The 19,533-nt window shown below is 44.4% G+C and overlaps 1 protein-coding gene across 1 annotated transcript in view; it reads right to left on the reverse strand.

Annotated features, from left to right (window-relative positions):
- The window catches only part of EML1 (EMAP like 1), a 186,911-nt gene that overhangs the window by 144,720 nt on the left and 22,658 nt on the right, over positions 1-19,533 (reverse strand). The window lies entirely within an intron of this gene.

Here is a 19,533-nt window from a genome sequence, read left to right on the forward strand (position 1 = left end):
TCTCGGACTTCCAGCCCCCAAAACTGGGAGCAAATACGTTTCTGTTGTATAAGTCCCCCTGCCTATAAAGCTGTTTTGTTACAACAGCCCAAGGTAACTATGACAGAAGCAGTTAAGACCCTTTCCCAATGCCCCTCCACTCCATGCAGAAGGTTAGAGGTTTCATCTCTGCAACAGGGGATCTAAGGGGTTCTCTGAACCAATGGATATCAGGGGGCACTATCCCGCAGGTGACAAAGAAGTGATCACCTAAGACTGAATGAGGAGCCACTATGTCAACCCCTTCCCACCCTCAGCTCTGGGAATCCTGGCAGCCAAGGATCTGCTCTCCAGAACAGAGTATGGGAGACCCTTCTTTGGGGAATATGATAGACTCAGGAGGTGACCAGGAAAAGATCTGGAGGTGTGGAAGGTCAGAAATCACAGGGACGTTCTCCTGCTGATGAGCCTCATCTGTGGACTCCAAGCTTCAGGCAGTTGTTGAATGTTGTGAACGGAGAGCCAAAAAGTCTCTAAACACTTGAGAAAATATAAAAGGATAAAAGGAGAGGGGGAAGAGGAAACAGACATTACAGACAATAGAAGGAAATAAAACAATCATCGACAATCTCAAAGATCTAAGATATTGCAGCCACAAGATAAGAATAAGATGCTAAAGTCAGACGATTAAAGAGAGTTTTGGGAAATTGAAATATGACAGTAGAAATAAAATAGAGTTAAGGAAATCTCCCAGAAAATTAGCACAAGAAGACAAAGCAATATAGAATACAAGAGAAAAAAAAATCTAGCAATCATTGGGAGGTTCAGTGTCTAAAAACAGGAGTGGGACAGCCCGGGTGGCTCAGCAGTTTAGCACCACCTTTGGCCCAAGCTGTGATCCTGGGGACTGAGGATGGAGTCCCACGTCGGGCTCCCTGCATGGAGTCTGTTTCACCCTCTGCCTCTTTCTCTCTGTGTCTCTCATGAATAGATAAATAAAATCTTTAAAAATAAATAAAAATAAATAAAAAAATAAAAACAGGAGTTTCGGGGATCCCTAGGTGGCTCAGCGGTTTAGCACCTGCCTTCAGCCCAGGGCGTGATCCTGGAGTCCTGGGATCAAGTCCCACATAGGGCTCTCTGCATGGAGCCTGCTTCTCCCTCTGCCTGTGTCTCTGCCTCTCTCTCTCTCTCTCTCTCTCTCTGTGTGTGTGTGTCTCTCATGAATAAATAAATAAAATCTTTTAAAAAATAAAAACAGGAGTTTCAGCAAGCAAAAACAGAGGAAGAGAATCATCAAAGAAATAATTCAGGAAAAATTCCTATAACAAAGGGACACAGATTCCTAGATTGAAAGGACCTACTAAGTGCTCAATACAATGGGGAGGAGAGAGAGAGAGAGAGAGAGAGAACCAAGTTTTTATCCTGTGACACTTTAGAACACTAGGGACGGGGTGGGGGAGATAAGAAAATCATTCAGAAAGTTTCCAGGGAGAACAACAGGTCTCAGACAAAGGATCAAGAATCAGAACAGCCTTGGATTTCCAAGTAGCAATGGGTAGAGCTCATTGTCTTCTTGACAATAAGGAAATGCAAAGAGTCAGTTTTGCAGGGGTGCTTGTTTTCAACCTATGATCCAGGCCAGACAAACCATCACATCAAGTGTGTGAGTAGACTAAAGATATTTTTCAGTCCTGCAAGCTCTCAAAAACTTAGCTCCCCTGTGTCTCCTTTCTCAGTAAGCTCCTGCAGGATGTGCGCCACCAAAATGAGGGAGTTGCCAAGAAAGAAAAAGACAGGATCCAAAAAACAAGGAATCAGATCCAGGAGAGAGGTGAAAGGAATCTTCAGGAAAATGGGATGGGAGATCTCAAGACATCGGTTGTGCAATGCACAGTAACAGTTGTGCTAGTAGGTAGCCAGTCAGATGTCAACCCGAGGGCAGAGATGCCGGAGAGATGCCACTAAGTAGAGGAAACTAAAAACTATTGAGAGGAGATTTACACATAAGCCAGAGTACTGGGGGATGACTTAGTGATAGATACACACAAAAGAGAAGACAGTCATTCCAGGAAAAAAAAATGTAGAAGAAAGGAAATCCAATCTATACTACATGGCTTAACCATGGAGAGCATTTCATCATCATCATAATATAAACACATACCGATCAAATAAAAATAATGACATGACATAAACTTAACCAAGAAGGTAAAAGACCTGTACTCTGAAAACCATAAAACTCTGATGGAAGGAATTGAAGACAACACAAACAAATGGAAAGATATTCCACGCTCATGGACTGGGAAAACCAATGTTGTTAAAATGTCCATACTATCCAAGGTAATCCACGGATTTAAGGCAATCCCATTAAAATACCAACAACATTTTTCATGGAACTAGAATGAATAATCCTAAAATTCATGTGGAATCACAAAAGACCTCAAATAGCCCTGGCAATCTTGAAAAAGAACAAAAGTAGAGGTATTGTAATCCCAGATATAAAGATACACTATGAAGCTATAATAATCAAAACAGTTTGGGGGGCATTTGGGTGTCTCAATCGGTTGGGCATCTGACTCTTGATTTTGGCTCAGGTCTTAGGGTCATGGGATTGAGCCTCAAGTAGGCCTCCTGGCTAAGCATGGAGTCTGCTTGGGATTCCCTCTCTCCCTCTGTCCCTCCTAACCCCCACGTGCTTTTTCTCTCTCAAAAATAAATAAATAAATCTAAAAAACAAAAAAAGTTTGGTCCTGGCACAAAAGTGGCCGCATAGATCAATGGAACAAAATAGAGAGTTCAGAAATAAAGCCATGCCTTTATGGTCAATTAATCTATGACAAAGGAGGCAAGAACATGCAACGAGGAAAAGACAGTCTCTTTAACAAATGGTGCTGGGAAACTGGACAGTAACACGCAGAAGAATGCAACTGGACCACTTTCCTACACCATACACAAAAATAAATTCAAAATAGATTAAAGACCTAAATGTGAGACTTGAAACCGTAAAATTCCTAGAAGAACACATAGGCAGTAATCTCTTTGATATCAGCCATAGAAACATTTTTCTAAATATGTCTGCTCTAGCAAGGGAAATAAAAGCAGAATCAAACTACTGGGACTCTACCAAAATAAAAAGCTTCTACATAGCAAAGGAAACCATCAACAATGTAAAAAGACAATCTACTGAATGGGAGAAGATATTTGCCAAATGAGATATTCAATAAGGGGTTAATATCCAAAATATATGAAGAACTGATACAACTCAAAACCAAAAGCCAAAAAACCCAATTAAAAAATAAGAAGACATGAGTGGACTTTTTTTTTTTCCCAAAGAAGACATCCAGATGGTCAGCAGACATGAAAAGATGCTCAACATCACTCATCTTCAGGGAAATACAAATCAAAACCACAATGATATACCACCTCATACCTGTCAGGATGGCTAGAATCAAAACCACAAGAAACAACAAGTGTTGGTGAGGATGTGGAGAAAGGGGAACCCTTGTGCTCTGTTGGTGGGAGTGCAAACTGGTAGGGTTACTGTGGAAAACAATATGGAGGTTCCTCAAAATAATTAAAAATAGGACTACCATATGATCCAGTAATTCTGCTACTATTTACCCAAGGAAAACAAAAACACTGATTTGCAAAGATATACGCGCCCCTATGTTTATTGCACCATTATTTACAATAGCCAAAATATGGAAACAGCCCGTGTCCACAAGCACATGAATGGATAAAGAAAATATTTATATATATATGTACATATATATATAACATTCCATTACATATAAAGTATTCCAATATATATAAATATATATAATGTAATATTAGTCGTAAAAAAGAAGGAAATCTTGCCTTTTGCAACAACATGGATGGGTGTTTAGAGGGAATAATGCTAAGTGAAATAAGTCAGGGAAAGAAAAATACTGTGTAATTTTACTCATATGTGGAATTTAAGAAATAAAACGAATGAACAAAGAAAAAAGAGGCAGGAAAAAAAACCGGACTCTCAACTATAGAGAGCAAACTGATGGTCACAGGGGTGGGGGGAGGTGGGTGGGGGTTGGGGGAAATAGGTGAAGGAGATTAAGAGTACAATTGAGATGAGCACTGACTTATGTATAGGGTTGTTGAATCATTATATTGTACACCCGAAACTAATATAACACTGTGTTTTTTTATACTTGAATAATAGTAGTAGTAAATTATGACATGACTATATTGGAAAGAGGGAGAGGAACATGGGTGCATGTGTGGGTGTGTAGTGAGCCACGTGAAAGAGAGCTAGGCCCTCATGTGTTGTGGTGGGACGCTAACAGGTAACACGTTCCTGAACCTGGAATATTAGGAAGAATCAGTAAACCCATGCTATTTCTTTTTTTTTAAGATTTTATTTATTTATTCATGAGAGACACAGAGAGAGAGGCAGAGACACAGGCAGAGGGAGAAGCAGGCCCCATGCAGGGAGCCGATGTGGGACTCGATCCCGGGTCTCCAGGATCACGGCCTGGACTGAAGGCGGGGCTAAACCGCTGAGCCACCTGGGCTGCCCAACCCATGCTATTTCAAGAAAGATAAATGCATACCGCAAGAAATAGATAAAATATTTGGAAGCAGCAATTGTGTCTGAGAGGTCAGGATGTGGGGACAGCTTGGTAAGCAAGAGATGCTAACTATTTTTTTTGTATTAAGCTTTGTAGAACTCAATTTTTAAAAATATGTGTAGTATGACTTTATTTTATTTTTTTTTAATTTTTATTTATTTATTTTTGATAGAGAGAGAGAGAGGCAGAGACATAGGCAGAGGGAGAAGCAGGCCCCATGCACCGGGAGCCCGACGTGGGATTCAATCCTGGGTCTCCAGGATCATGCCCTGGGCCAAAGGCAGGCGCCAAACCGCTGCGCCACCCAGGGATCCCTATTTTTTTTTCTTTTTAAAAATATTTTATTTGGGGCCCGTGGGTGGCTCAGCAGTTGAGCGTCTGCCTTTGGCTCAGGTCAGGATCCTGGGATCCCGGGATCGAGTCCCACGTCAGGCTCCCTGCATGGAGCCTGCTTCTCCCTCTGCCTGTGTCTCTGCCTCTCTTTCTCTGTGTCTGTCATGAATAAATAAATAAAATCTTTAAAAATATGTATATATATATATTATTTAAATTCAATTTGCCAACACATAGTATAGCACCCAGTGCAGTGTGACTTTAATGAACTGAAATTAATTTACAAACTATATGGAAATTTTCATCTAATCTCCTGAGCTTCAATTTGTTTATTCATTCTTTAATTCGTTCATTCATTCTATTCTACAGACATTCCTGGTGAACTTTCCTCTGAAAGTCAGGTGCTGTGCCAATTCAGCTCCTGCCCCTAAGGGACCTTTCCTTTTAATAAGAAAAGCTCCAAGGAGGTTAAAGATTTATGTGCCTTTTTACTTTGTTTTGTATAGTAGATGGGTTTCTGAAGAACTCTAAATTGTGCATTTGAAAACCAGCTGAAGGCTTGGGACAGCATGGCTGGAGCTTCTGATGTAAGGAGCCTTATGACAAATCTGTTAGGGAAAAAATCCACATATTATATCAATGTGTAAGCTCATATTTTTGTATATTGGCCACTCCAGTGAGAAATAGATATGGTGGCAGGAAAGGTGGTTTGGGAACAAATTTATGGGCAACATACAGCCATTTGGGAAGAGGAAGATTAATTTATGACCAATATTACTAATGACAACAAATTAGAATTCATGTCTATTCCATATACTGTGATGCAGTCCTTAATTACATTATTATGTGCATTCTTAATGATGTCATTTACTGATTAAAAACTAACCAAATCTAATGAATGGGATAGTCTAATGCTCATCTGTGTGTCATTGGGACTCTGCACTGATTAATTTCACAGGTTTTTTACACTTTCTCCGTTTATAAAAGATAGAACTTTCTCCTTTCAGCTCCATCTATGAGGACAGTGAGGACAGACGCTTCTACATATTAAATATATGAACAGCTGTTTTACCTGCTAAGATTTTATTTTTGCCCAAAGGACATTTTATTGCACCAAATTACAGCAGCAGGAAATATTCTTAAAAGATAGCCACAGTTTGGGAAAACCATCTGTTTTAGTTGGAAGAGCAGAAACGTAAAATGTATCATGCAAATTTGCTAAGGGAGAGCTTTCGCCCAAATGTTACCTTTTGTGCTATGATTATTTATAATGTCTTAGACCAATCTACAAACGTTTTGTTCGAAGTCCTTGTTGCTACCCCCAAACTGTCATTATGTGGGAAACAGAAGAGGCTCCGAAGTTATACCCGTGTTTGGGACACGCCTTTCAAATTGGTCCAAGAAGCATATTAAACAAAATACATCTCACGGTAATGAAGATCTATCTTCCACAGGGTGGCCAGGTTGGTCTGCTGAGCTGCGCCTCTAATGCAGGTGCTGCCCTGCTCAGAAGTCCCCAGTGGCTCCCCACTGCCCATGACTGAAGACTAAACCCGGCCTGGGAAGTGCTGTGATGGGGTCAAGCCGGACTTTGCACCTGCTTACACCTCAGTCTGCTCACCTGTGACGTGGACCACTTCATTCTCTGGATACCCCCACTCTGTTCCATCTCAGACTTTGTGTTGTCCCTTCCTATTGCTCCCTGTTATGAACAGAATCATGTCCCCCTGTCTCCCCATTTCCTATATGGAAGCCCTAACCCTTGAGACACCTGCATCTGAAGAGGAGGGAATCAAAGTTAACTGAAGTCACCAGGGTAAGGGCCCTCCTGTGATAGGACTGGTGTCCTTCTAAGAAAAGGAAGACACCAGAGCTTTCTCTCTCCTCCATGTGAGGACATATGGAAGGTGGGTGTCTGCAAGCTAGGAGACAGTCTCCCCGGAAGTCAGGCTTGCCAGCATCTTGATCTTTGACTCCCAGCCTCCAGAACTGGAAGAAAGTAAACCAAACTGGAAGTTTGGCAGCCCAAACAGATGAATATACTCCCATTTACCCAGTTGCTGTCTCAAGATAGCATCTCAGATGCCACCCTCTCTGGGGACCCTCTCCCCCTCCCTGCCAGATGCCCCTCTACCTCCTCTGAGGCCCTCCAGTGTGAGACCTTGCCTCGGCACCCAGTGGGCTCCTGACTCCCTGAGAACTGAGACTGGATTCCCACCCCCTCCCCACCCACCAGAGCTCTGTAATTAGGAAATGGATTTGCCACGGACACACAGCTTCCTGGAAATTTTCGAGAGCTGCGATGCTCGGCCTGTCTTGAACACTGTGCCAGCAGGCTACACTCCTAATTATATAACAGTATTAGAATGTAAAATACATGTCAGTACGAAGAGAGGAACAACCGCCTTCTTTTTTTTTTTTTTTGTATGTTGTAACTAGAAAAGCTCTTTATGATCCCTGGACTCTTTTCCATTTTAAGCTAATTAGTAAATTGCATTTTTGGCTCTTTAACTGGCTAGGTTAAATTTAGCTCATCTTTTCCCTTAAACTCAAGCTGTCAGTGGGATTTGCAATTAGAATTTTCACTCTCAACTTTCTTTCCCATTCAGGGGGATGCCAGCAACATATTCCCCCCGCCCCCCCCCCCCCCCCGCCACACACACACACATACTCACGCACATACACACACTTGCACCCCTTTCTCCCTGCAGCTTCTCCTGACCCAGGGCTTCCTGTGGAGGCACCAAGACAGCTCCTTACCCCTAAGCTTGCAGGTCACCCATCAACAAGGCTGACATCCTTGGATAGCCCCACAAGCTGGCAGGACATAAGCCCATGACTGCAAATCAGCAGGCAGTCATGCATCGGATAGCCTAGCATAAAGAAGGCCCCGAAGGACTTATTAAACTGTGCAATCGCTGGCATGGCCAGGACTGCAGCAAGGGCCTGGAGCCCCTGATGTGTTCGGCAGAGCCCTATCCTTGTTGGACATGGGGAGGTTGGAGGGAACCCAGAAGGAGGCTGGGTGGCAGGACAAAAGGATGCATTCAAAGGAGGATTGGGGATGAGGCAGCTTTACAGAAATACTGAGTAGTATAGAAAGATTTGAATCTTAACCATCACCATGGCCAAACCAGGTGCGCCAGCTGACTTGGGGCCCTGCCAGGCCCTAAAGGTGCCTAAGAACATGGTGGTGAAGAGCATGTTTGTGTGTTAGTTTGGAGGTCACCAGGCCACGCCTGCATGGCTCTCTGGTGACCACAGTCATTCTGAGGGCGAGGGAAAGTCCTCTACCCTGAGAATCCCACCCTCACCTCCAAGCCCTCTGCTCTTTGCTTGGATCTCTGCTTCCCTCCTTCTCTCCCTCCCACCCTGCCTCCCCTTGGGCCCCTCGAAGGGCTCTTCCCTGACCCCAGCTCTTGCTGCCCACCCCATCCACCCTGGGCATGGTTCAGAGGCCCAGGACCCCAGCCCTCAGCAGGACGGCCTGAGAGTGGGAGGGGGAAGATGCTCACCCAGTCTTTGTTAGGCAGAAGAAAGACACCTGGCCAGTTCCTTGAGGTGTGAGCACCCGGCTGCCCCTCCTCCAACAGGGAGAGGACGCATAGACCAGCCTTAGGAGCGGAGCGCCTGCATCCGACTTCTCTCGTTGTCATTAAGCAAGATGGGCTGGTGATTTCCAAGAAGAGAGACATCCATTATGCAGGCACTAATGGGGCTCTGGGCCTCCAGTGCTGCTGGGAGTGGGGAGGGTTGGGGAGGGGGGAGCACTCCCACCTGGCCTGGCGGATCCTCTTCCCAGCCCCGCCTCTGTTCTCTGCCACAAGGCTGCGGCTGCGTATCTGGGTGGTGGCAAGTAGGGCAGAGGAAGCCACCCCAGGGGACTGGCTGCAGTTAGTGAAATGAGCTCAGCGATCTGGGGAGTCTACAGAGCACAGATGGGATCTGGGAACAAGCGCCCCGTCTTTGCAGTCAGAGCTACTTGGAATTTTGGTGAATTATCTGTGGAAAAACTGGAAAATATCTTCTCTCTCCCCATTGTGGGACCCTGGGCTAATGTCCACCCCGCTCTGGGCCTGACACAGGAAGGAGGTAGATTCTGGAACCTCTTAGTGTCTTTCTACCCTGGCCTCCTGTGGCCCTGGTTGGATCGGAATCTCCCAAACACCCAACCATGGAGTAAGAAAATGTGCAGTGAGTTTTCATAATGAACAAAATGAATTTGAGTTCAGATCTTTGCCTTGTCCTGAGATGGTCCATCTGACATTTTGGTGATTTCTTTTTTAATGAAATGATGGCTCAAGTCATTATTTTTAAATGTCCTTTAAATAAAAAGTTTACAGCCTTCTGTTGTTGCCTTGGGGGTTCAGGGACGTGCAAGCGAAAGCCTGTGAATCACATGTCGCAGCAAGGCTTGGACCCTGGAGGACTCTTACTTCCAGCTTTGGTCACTGCAGGCCCTGAGGCGGGGGAGGGGGAGGAAGGGACACAGATGTTCACCCATCTGTGAGAACGTCATTATGACCACCCTGCTCCCAGTATGTTCAGGAAAACTGGGGCAGAGGAGGGGGGAATCCCTTGCATTTTGTTCAATGAGCTCTTCTAGTAAAAGCACCTGCCCCTTGCCTGCCAGGCATTAGAACACCATGGGTCAAACTGTGGGTCGTGACCCAGTCTTGGGTCATGAAATCAATTTAGCAGAGGACTGAGACCAGCATTTTTTAAATGAAATACTGTGGAGCAGAGCAGAAAATATCAGATATAACATGTGTAAACACGGAGTAGGGTAAGTATTGATTCAGAAACCTTTTGTTTCAGATATACATCAAATGTACATGTGTTTGAATATATGGTCAAATATATGTTAATATATTTGAATATATACATATATTCATACATACACACACATATATTCTGCTTCTGGGCGGAGGAGTGAATTCCTTACAAACCAACCCTCTTGTAGACAACATCTACAGATTTACAAACTATGAACAAAATACCAAAACCAACATCTTGAGGGTCCTGGAGAATAAACATGAGCAGGCAGGTTTTAGAGTAGCCTTAAAACCTAGAAGAATCAAACCATGTGGGGTAATTTCCCATTTTTGGGCCTTGCTCTGAAGGAAGCCATATTGGGGGGGGCAAGGTGCTAAATCCCAGTAGGAGGCCTATTGTCCCTCTGGACTGAGGAACCAGAAGAAGGTGACTTGGACAATCAGAGTGGCTGGAGAGTGGGGAGGAACCCCATAAGGAGAGAGCCAGAGAAGGAGCACATAAAATTTTGTGTGTGAACTCTGCCTGTGTTTCTGGCTGACCCCTAAAGCACACATGTATGAGGCATGTTAAAAGCAGCTTGAAACAAGATCTGGGCCTCCACCCACCACAAGTTTCACAGAGTTCAAGGTTGAATGTAGCCAACTTAATTCCTGCTGAAACAAGAACATCAACCCTCTTCAAAACAATATCACAGAACCCAGAGTTTCTACAACAGAAAACCCACAATATCTGGGATACAATCCAAAATTACTCTATATATGAAGAGCCATGAAGTGCAACCTATTCTCAAGAAAAATGCCAATCAACAGAAATCAACCTCAAGATGACCCAGATATTGGAATTATTAGATAAGATATTTAAAGCAGGTATTATAACAATATTCAATGAGGAAAAGAAAATATAGGATATCTCAATCAAGAGATATAAAATATAGATGTGAGCCAATTGGCAGCATTATTCATAAAAGATAAAAGGTAGAAAAAATCCAACATCCATCAACTGACAAACAGGTTAATGAAATGTGGTATATTCATGCTATGGAATATTATTCAGCCTTTAAAAAGAACGAAGTACTGATACAGGCAACCACATGGATAAACCTTGTTAAGTGAAAGAAGCCAGTCTTAAAGACCACTTATTGTATGATTCCATTTATAAAAATTCCTATGACAGGAAAACCTATAGAGATGGAAAGTAAATTAGTAATTGCTAGGAGCTGGGGAGAAGGGGGAATGGGTAGTGATTGTCAATGAATATTGGTTTTCTTTTGGGAGTAATGAAATGTTTTGGAATTACGTAGTGATGATGATTGTATAATTTTGTGCACATCCTAAAAAACTTATGAATTATACATTTAGATTAATCAAATGAAAATTTCAGAACTGAAAAACCACAGTATCTGAAATGAAAAAAATTCACTGGACTAAGAATGAGAAGGGAAAAATAATCCTTGAACTTGAAAAGGAATGAATAAAATTTTTCCAATCTGAAAGAGAGAGAGAAGAAAAAGACAATAAAATTAACAGAGCCTCAAGGACACATAAAACAATATCAAAATTTTAAAAGTTCCAGAGGACAGGAAGAGAATAAGATAGGAAAACATTATCTGAAAATTTAATCACTGAAAACTTCCCATACTTGAAGAAAAACAGAGGTTGTAATTTCAAGAGGCCCAGAACATCTGAATAGTATAAAGAAAGCTATGTCTGGGGGACATCATAATAACACTGCTGGAAACCATATAAAGGCAACAGCTGGAAAGCAGACAGAGAAAAACCATGTGTTATATACCATGGAATCAATATTTGAATGACTGCAGACATCTTATTAAAAACCATGGAGGCCAGAGGACAGTGGAATCACAGCTTTAAAGTGTTGAAAGAAAAAATCCTATCAACCCAGAAGTCTATGTCCAGCAAAAGTATTCTTCAAGCATAAAAATGAAATAAAGACATTTTAAAATTAAGCAAACTTTGGTCACTCATCTCCACCAGGCCTACACTATAAAATATGCTAAAGGAAGTTCTTCTAACTGAAGGGAAATAATGCAGGAAAAAAAACCCCAGATCTTCATAAATGAATAAATGGCATCTGAAATAGTAAGCACAAATATCTTTTTCCTCTTCACTTAAAAAACTACCCATTTCTGGGGGTGCCTGAGTGGCTTAGTCAGTTAAGCATCTGACTCCTGATTTTGGCAATGTCATGATCTCAGCGTTGTGAAATCGAGTCCTGTGTCTGGCTCCAGGGCTCACTGTGGAGTCTACTTGAGATTCTTCCTCTCCCTCTATCTCTGCCCCTCCCTCTCCTCTCTAAATAAATAAGCAAAAATTTAAAAGAAATTACCCATTTCTATTTGAAGCAAAAATGGTTAGACCATCTTGTGGAATTTAAAGTAGATACAGATATAACACATATTGTAACTGTAGTGTAAGGATGATGGGAATGAGGATAAATGCACCATATGGGTGCAAAGTTCCTACATTTTATGTGAAGTCATCCAATTTTAGCCTTAATTATAAGTGAAAAATCAAACATATATTATAATTCCTGGAAAAATTAGCTCAAAGGTAATGCAAAGAGGTATATCTAAAAAGTCAATGGGTAGATTAAAATGGAATTCCCCTAAATAATAAAATAATTCCCCCAAAAGTGCAGGAAAGGGCCACCTAAGTGGCTCCATCAGTTAAGCATTGGACTCTTGGTTTCAGCTCAGGTCATGGTCTCAGGGTCCTGGGATAAAGCCTGGTGTCAGGCTCTGTGCTCAGTGGAAAGTCTGCTTCAGGATTTTCTTTCTCCTTCTGCCCCTGTCTCCTAATTGCTTGAGCTCTCACTCTCTAAAATAAATAAATCTTTTTTAAAAAAGGGCAGGAAAGCTGAATAGAGAAATTAAAAACAGAGGTGACAAAAGGGAAACAAAAAATAAAACTAAAGACTCATATCCAGGGGGATCCCTGGGTGGCTCAGTGGTTTGGCGCCTGCCTTTGGCCCAGAGCATGATCCTAGAGTCCCAGGATCAAGTCCCACATCGGGCTCCCGGCATGGAGCCTGCTTCTCCCTCCTCCTGTGTCTCTGCCCCTCTCTCTCTCTCTCTCTCTCTCTCTCTGTCTATCATGAATAAATAAATAAATAAATCTTTTTAAAAAAAAGACTCAGGGCAGCCCTGGTGGCTCAGTGGTTTAGTGCCACCTTCAGCCGAGGGCCTGGTCCTGGAGACCAGGGATCAAGTCCCTGCGTCAGGCTCCCTGCATGGAGCCTGCTTCTCCCTCTACCTGTGTCTCTGCCTCTCTCTCTCTCTGTGTCTATCATGAATAAATAAATAAAATTAAAAAAATTAAAAAAGACTCATATCCAACCAAGCAAACAATTATATTAAATGGTAATGGGCAACCAGTCTAATCAGAAGACAGAGGGTACTAGAATGGGACAAGAAGTGATACACAACTATACATAGATGCTGTCTACAAGAGACCTACTTTAAATATAAAGTCATGTCGATGGAAGGTGAATAGGTTGGACAAGTGTAAATGCCAGCAGTAGGTATGACCAGGTTTGAGTGCCTTTATCAATACCAGATAAAATGGGCTTCAGGACAGGGAATATCACTCAAACTAGAGAGACACCACCTAACAATGAAAGCATCAATTCATAGGAAGACATACCCATAATAAAGGTGCATGTGCCAAATAACAGAGCCTCAAGATACATAAAACAAGATGAGCCACTCTAAAGGGGAGAAATAGGGACTCCTGGCTGGCTCGATTGGTAGAATGTGTGACTCTGGGTCTTGAGTTTGTGAGTTCGAGTCCCATGTTGGTGTAGAGATGACTTTAAAAATTTTTTTAAAGATCTTTGAAAAAAATAACGGGAGAAATAGACAACTTCACAGTCATACGAAGAGATTTCAACACCCCTCTCTCAGCCATTTATAGAACAGTTAGACCATTAAAAAAATTAGTAATGACAGAGGATCCCAACACATCTTGACCTAATTGATATTTATACATTTGAGTTATGATGTAAAATATATTTCTTCCTATGACTCATTTCTAATAAAGGATTGAAAATCACTCTGCTAGGGCACACACAGAGGACTAAATCATAGACCCTTAAAATTCAACATCTAGTGGGTCCGGCAGACACAGGTTATTATAATACCAGTGGAAATTGCTATAGGCAAGAGTAGGAAAGGGAAGGACTTAATGTTTATTCAGTACCTACTAGGTGCCAGGCCCTGTGCTTAACACATCACACAGTTACAGAATTCTCATTTCTTGGCCAGGTGGTATTATGATCCACCTTTTACAGACAGAGGACCTGAGGCCCAGGGAGGTAAAATTACTTGTCTAGTGTCACAAAAGGGATTTGAAGCAGCTTTGACTCCTGCAAAAAGACCGTAGGGAGACGGAGAGGGCAGTCCCTTCTCTTTGGAGGACAGTGTTACAAGGAAGTCCAGGTGTCGTGGGAACCATGTGGATGTGAGAGAAGAAGTGTTGTGAGCAAGGAGAGGAGGCAGGAAAGTCTGTGTGTGACATTTATGGACATCAGGTGACTGGATCTTGGAGGAGGCAGGAGGGACTGGTGGGACATGTGCTGGAGGGATGACAGGGGCTAGATCAAGTCCAGCTGAGCCCCTGTTTCTATTCCCAGGAAGAAGAGAGAAAGGTGATAGTAAGGAAATAAAGGGGACTTGAGTGTCTTGCTCGTCTGCCCCTCCTTGGCTGGCTGCCCTGAGAGATGGGTCTGGGAAGAATTTTCTCTACACTTAAATTGAGTGTTTCCAATGTCCTGTCCCGAGAAAACCTGTGTGTTAACAGCAGGTGCATCTAGAGGCCATCACGACACCCATCCAGATGCTGAAACACATATGCCATGTCCTTGGTCCAGACTAATGTCTTAAAGACTAGGGATGGGTAGTGTGGAGAGCTCTGCCTTCATCAGTTGTCAGGCCCCCCAAGGAGCCATTGGGCTGAGCACTTAAACCAAGGAAGTTTGGGGGCAGCCAGGGTGGCTCAGCGGTTTAGTGCTGCCTTCGGCCCAGGGCCTGATCCTGGAGACCTGGGATCGAGTCCCGCATCAGGCTCCCTGCACGGAGCCTGCTTCTCCCTCTGCCTGTGTCTCTGCCTCCCTCTCTCTCTGTCTCTGTCTCTGTCTCTGTCTCTGTCTCTGTCTCTCATGAATAAATAAATTTAAAAAAATAAAAATAAAAACCAAGGAAGTTTGGGTTGTTTGCTCTAAATGCATGGCTGTGGGTGAGAAAGGGACCTCTTGAAATGAGAGGCACTTGTTTCCCTGCCCACTGCCGGGACTCCAGCTTCTCTGTTCTCAATTCCCAAGGGACCGCCTTCTGCACATGCTCCCCCAGAGCCTCCTGCTGGCACCCAGGGCAGGGTCCCTGAGACCAGAGCCATGCCTTTGGAACAGTGTTTTTCTTGGCTCTCAAGGATGCATTCTTCCCATGGGAGGACCTTAACCTGGGTCAAGTGTCCCCGCAGGTGACCAGGATGCCATCTGCAGAGCACACTGACATCCCCAGCTAAGTACCCAGCACTGCTGCAAACCCCTGCTGGACTGACTTGCCAGAAAAGATGGTTACTGCTGCTCCCTTCTATGCCTCTCGAAGGCAAAGGGGGGTCTTGCAGAGAAAGGAGGATCAGAAAAGGATCCTCTGGTGGGGTCTCCTCCCCGGTGGAGGGGTGTGCAGCTCTCGGCTGTCCTGACTCCACATCAAAACCTCCCACCAATGCCAGCCTAGGTCCCTGTGGAGCCCCAAACTGGGCGCAAAATCACCTGGGGGTTTTTCAAGCACACTTCAAAGTTTTCCCCTTTGGCCAGCTGTCTGGCGAGCATGACACAAGATCTGAGCAGATTCCCTTTGGGCCCATCAGTGGAGGGCTGCGGTGTATGTTATTCTGGCCTGCCCACATTCTGTGCACCTCCCTCCTCTCTGGGCTTCAGCCACATGGGGTTACCCACAGCTCCTTCAACCATCGCTGGCTGCCACGCGCCCTTGTGCAAAGCTCTCCCGGCGCCCGTGAAACCTCTTCCTCGGTGGCAGCTCAGCCAATGTGGCAGCTCTGGTCCTTCACCCTTCGGCCACGACAGCTGTTCCACGAAACTCTCTGAGATCCCACCCCGTCACATGGAATGAACCCTTCCTTTCTCCAGGGTGCCTCTGCCAACAGAGAAGTTCTGAGAAGTTCAGGGAATGCATGGCCTTGTGATTACCAATTTCTCAACACTAGGACACATCTGTCTGCTTTTGAAGGTTCCTGAAATAAGATTGACTCTTCCATTTCAGCGCACCCTTTTAATGTAGGTATGCTCCTCTCTGCTGCCTCCCCCCCCCCCCCCAGGAAAAGCTGCTGTAAAATCAAAGACAAGTGTCAGAATTGGGGTGACTCAGCCGCTTCCTCGAGGTGTCTCCGTGGCCCCACAGCCTGGTGCAGACTGAGCGTGGCAAGTATTTGCTGGATCCAAGTGTGAGCTCAGCGCAAATACTCCTCGAGGCCTGCGCTAGGAAAAGTCATGTGCTCTGCAAAATGGAGCAATCAGGATGACAAAGGAAAGTTCTCGTCCTTGAGGAGGTCAAGGCTGCTGCATGTGTGAATGAGAGGGTTGGGGCGGTCAGAAAGAACGCAGCCAACAGTGATGCCAGATAAAACCACCTGTGGCAGCACCTTGGCCTGGATGACGGGGCTTTGTATTTAAGGGATTTTTGTGATTTTTTTTTAAATAAAGTTTTACAATTTGTAAATGTCTTGTATTTTCTCTATCCATTCCACAGAGAACCCTAATTGCCATCCTGTTTCTCAGTTTATAGAGAAAAGAACCGAAGCTCAGAGAAGGAAAGAGTCTTGCCCAAGGTCAACAACCGGAAAGCGCCAGCTAGAAAGTGCTGGAACCAGGACCAGCTGCCCCGCTGTTCTTTCCCTGACTCCTGCTCTCTCTGAGCCCAAGTAAACTCTGTTCAGCAGAACCAACCTCTTCTTCTCTTTAAAATAGAAGCATGTAGCCCACTCTCCAGCAGAAGTCAAATCTCAGTCCTGTGAAATAAGAAGGAAACTCTGAAGTCTCTCCCTATTCCTTCTCCCCACACGGTCACCATGGCAATGGGAAAATATTATGCGGTGAAGGAATTGTGGGAATATGAATCAGCAGAACCAGCAAAAGGACCTTGGAAAACTGTGACTCCCAGCGGACAGGCCGCACTTTCAAAGTAAACACTCCAAGATGATGGATTGCACTTTGCCTCCTATAGAAACTCCACGGCCAACCTCACTCCATTAGCGACAGACCCGCTGTCTCCTGGCGAACCCTGGCCTCCTCCTCTCTTTATAAGAAAGGCTTTGGCCGTTTGTGAGCATGGTTGCTGCTTGGCAACACAGGGTTGTGGGTATCTGCTGGCTTCATTGAATTTTAAACATTTTCCCTTGCCAACTGGAACAAATTATGGATGTTGATTTGGGTGGATAGTTAATGTTGTCCAATGCAATTTCAATGGTGAAGAGTTCAAACCTGGCTTTTAAGCCTAGGATAATGAAGCTCTTAATCAGGCATTAAATAATGTGAGAGAGTAATGACCGACTCATCCCGCTGTTGCTAAGCCTCCCTGAAATTCTCAGCCAGTCTGTGGGGGGATCAAAAATACTGATTCAGTTCCTCAAAGTAGTTACACATAGAATTGTCATATGATCCAACAATTCCACTTCGGACTGTATACCCCAAACAGTTGAGAGCAGGGGCGCGAACAGATGTTTGCATGCCTGTGTTCACAGCAGCATCACTCATGAGAGCAACAGGTGGAAACAGCCCAAGTGTCCACTGACAGCCGAACGGATAAACAAAAGATGGTATGCCTATAAAATGGAATATTATTCAGCCTTAATAAAAGAGGAAATTCTAAAAAACGCTAATTCAAAGGGACACATGCACCTCAATGCTTATAGCAGCATTATGTATAATACCCAAATTATGGAAGCAGCCCAAGTGTCCATCGACTAATGAATGGATAAAGAAGATGTGGGATATATACGTGTATGTGTGTGTGTGTGTGTGTGTGTGTGTGTGTGTAGGAATAGTACTCAGCCATCAAAAAGAGTGAAATCTTGCCATTTACAATGACATAGATGGAGCTAGAGTGTGTTATGCTAAGTGGAATAAATCAGTCAGAGAAAGATACCATATGATCTCACTCATAGGTGGCATTTAAGAAACGAAACAAATGAGCAAAGGGAGAAAGCAAGAGCGAGAGACAGACTCTTAACTACAGAGAACAGGGATCCCTGGGTGGCGCAGCGGTTTGGCGCCTGCCTTTGGCCCAGGGCGCGATCCTGGAGACCCGGGATCGAATCCCACGTCGGGCTCCCGGTGCATGGAGCCTGCTTCTCCCTCTGCCTGTGTCTCTGCCTCTCTCTCTATCTCTCTGTGACTATCATAAATAAATAAAAAAATTTAAAAAAAAATTAAAAAAAAAAAAAAACTACAGAGAACAAACTAGTGGTTCCTGGAGGGGCGGTGGGTAGCGGGACAGGGGAGCAGGGGATGGGGATTAAGGGTACACCTGTCATGGGACGCCTGAGTGGCCCAGGAGTTGAGTGTCTCCCTATGGCTCAGGGCGTGATCCTGGGGTCCTGGGATCGAGTTCCACGTCGGGCTCCCTGCCTGGCGCCTGCTTCTTCCTCTGCCTCTCTCTCTCTCCCATAAATAAATAAATAAAATCTTTTTTTAAAGAAAAGGGTATACCTGTCGTGATGAGCACCAGGTCATGCATGGAAGAGCTGAATCACTGTATCATACACCTGAAACTAATATTACACTGTATGTTAACTAAATAGAATTAAAAAGCTTTTTTTAAAAAGGTAAAGAAATTCTGGTGCTTATGGGGAAGAATAAACTTCTCTTCCTCTCTAAAGAAAAAGAAATGTAAATGAATTCTGACGCCTCCTACCACATGGATGAACCTTGAGGACATTACACTAAGTGACAATCACAAAAGGGGGTCACCTAAGGCAGTCACGCGAAGACAAATCCTGTCCGATTCCACCTGTATGACGTCCCTGGAGGAGTCAAATTCAAAGAAAGAGAAAGTAGAACGGCGGTTCCCAGGAGCTGGGGGAGGGAGAGGCAGAGTCAGTGCTTACAGGATAATGAATATAGGGTTTCTGTTTTGCAGAAAACAGTAGAGAAGGGTGGTGGTGGCGGCCGCACCACAGTGTAAATGTGCTTAATGCCCTTGAGCTGTGCACTTTTTTTTAGAGATTTTATTTATTTATTTATTCATGAGAGACACAGAGAGGGAGGCAGAGACATAGGCAGAGGGAGAAGCAGGCTCCAAGCGGGGAGCCTGATGTGGGACTCGATCCCAGGACCCCAGGATCACCCCCTCAGCCGAAGGCAGACGCTCTACCACTGAGCCACCTCGGTGCCCCTGAGCTGTACACTTAAACACGGTTAAGATGGTAACTTTTCTGTTTCCTGTGTTTTATCCCAATAAAAAAATACCATTGAGGACTGGGTAAAGCAGTGGTTTGGGTGTCCCCGCCCGCTGATACAGACCTACCGCCGGCCAAGCCAGGGGTCTACCAAGAACCTTCTGTGAATATTTCACCAAGCGTGCTTGCTCCTGTGGCCACGCACGGTCCATCCTGCTTCTCCTGCTCTATACCTGGACTGGAACGCTGGTGGTGGCCTCTCTCCTTCTCTGCTAGGTCAGCCACCTCCCATTTCCTTCCTCTGTTTCCTTCGGGCAGCACCTCTGCGGTCCCCTCCAGGGAGCCTGCCCTGACCCTCCAAGGCCCTCTTTACCCTCTGTTTGCTCTGCGGGGCTCTGGCCTTT

Source organism: Vulpes lagopus, chromosome 6, assembly GCF_018345385.1.
Source record: "Vulpes lagopus strain Blue_001 chromosome 6, ASM1834538v1, whole genome shotgun sequence".
Classification (NCBI taxonomy): Eukaryota; Metazoa; Chordata; class Mammalia; order Carnivora; family Canidae; genus Vulpes; species Vulpes lagopus.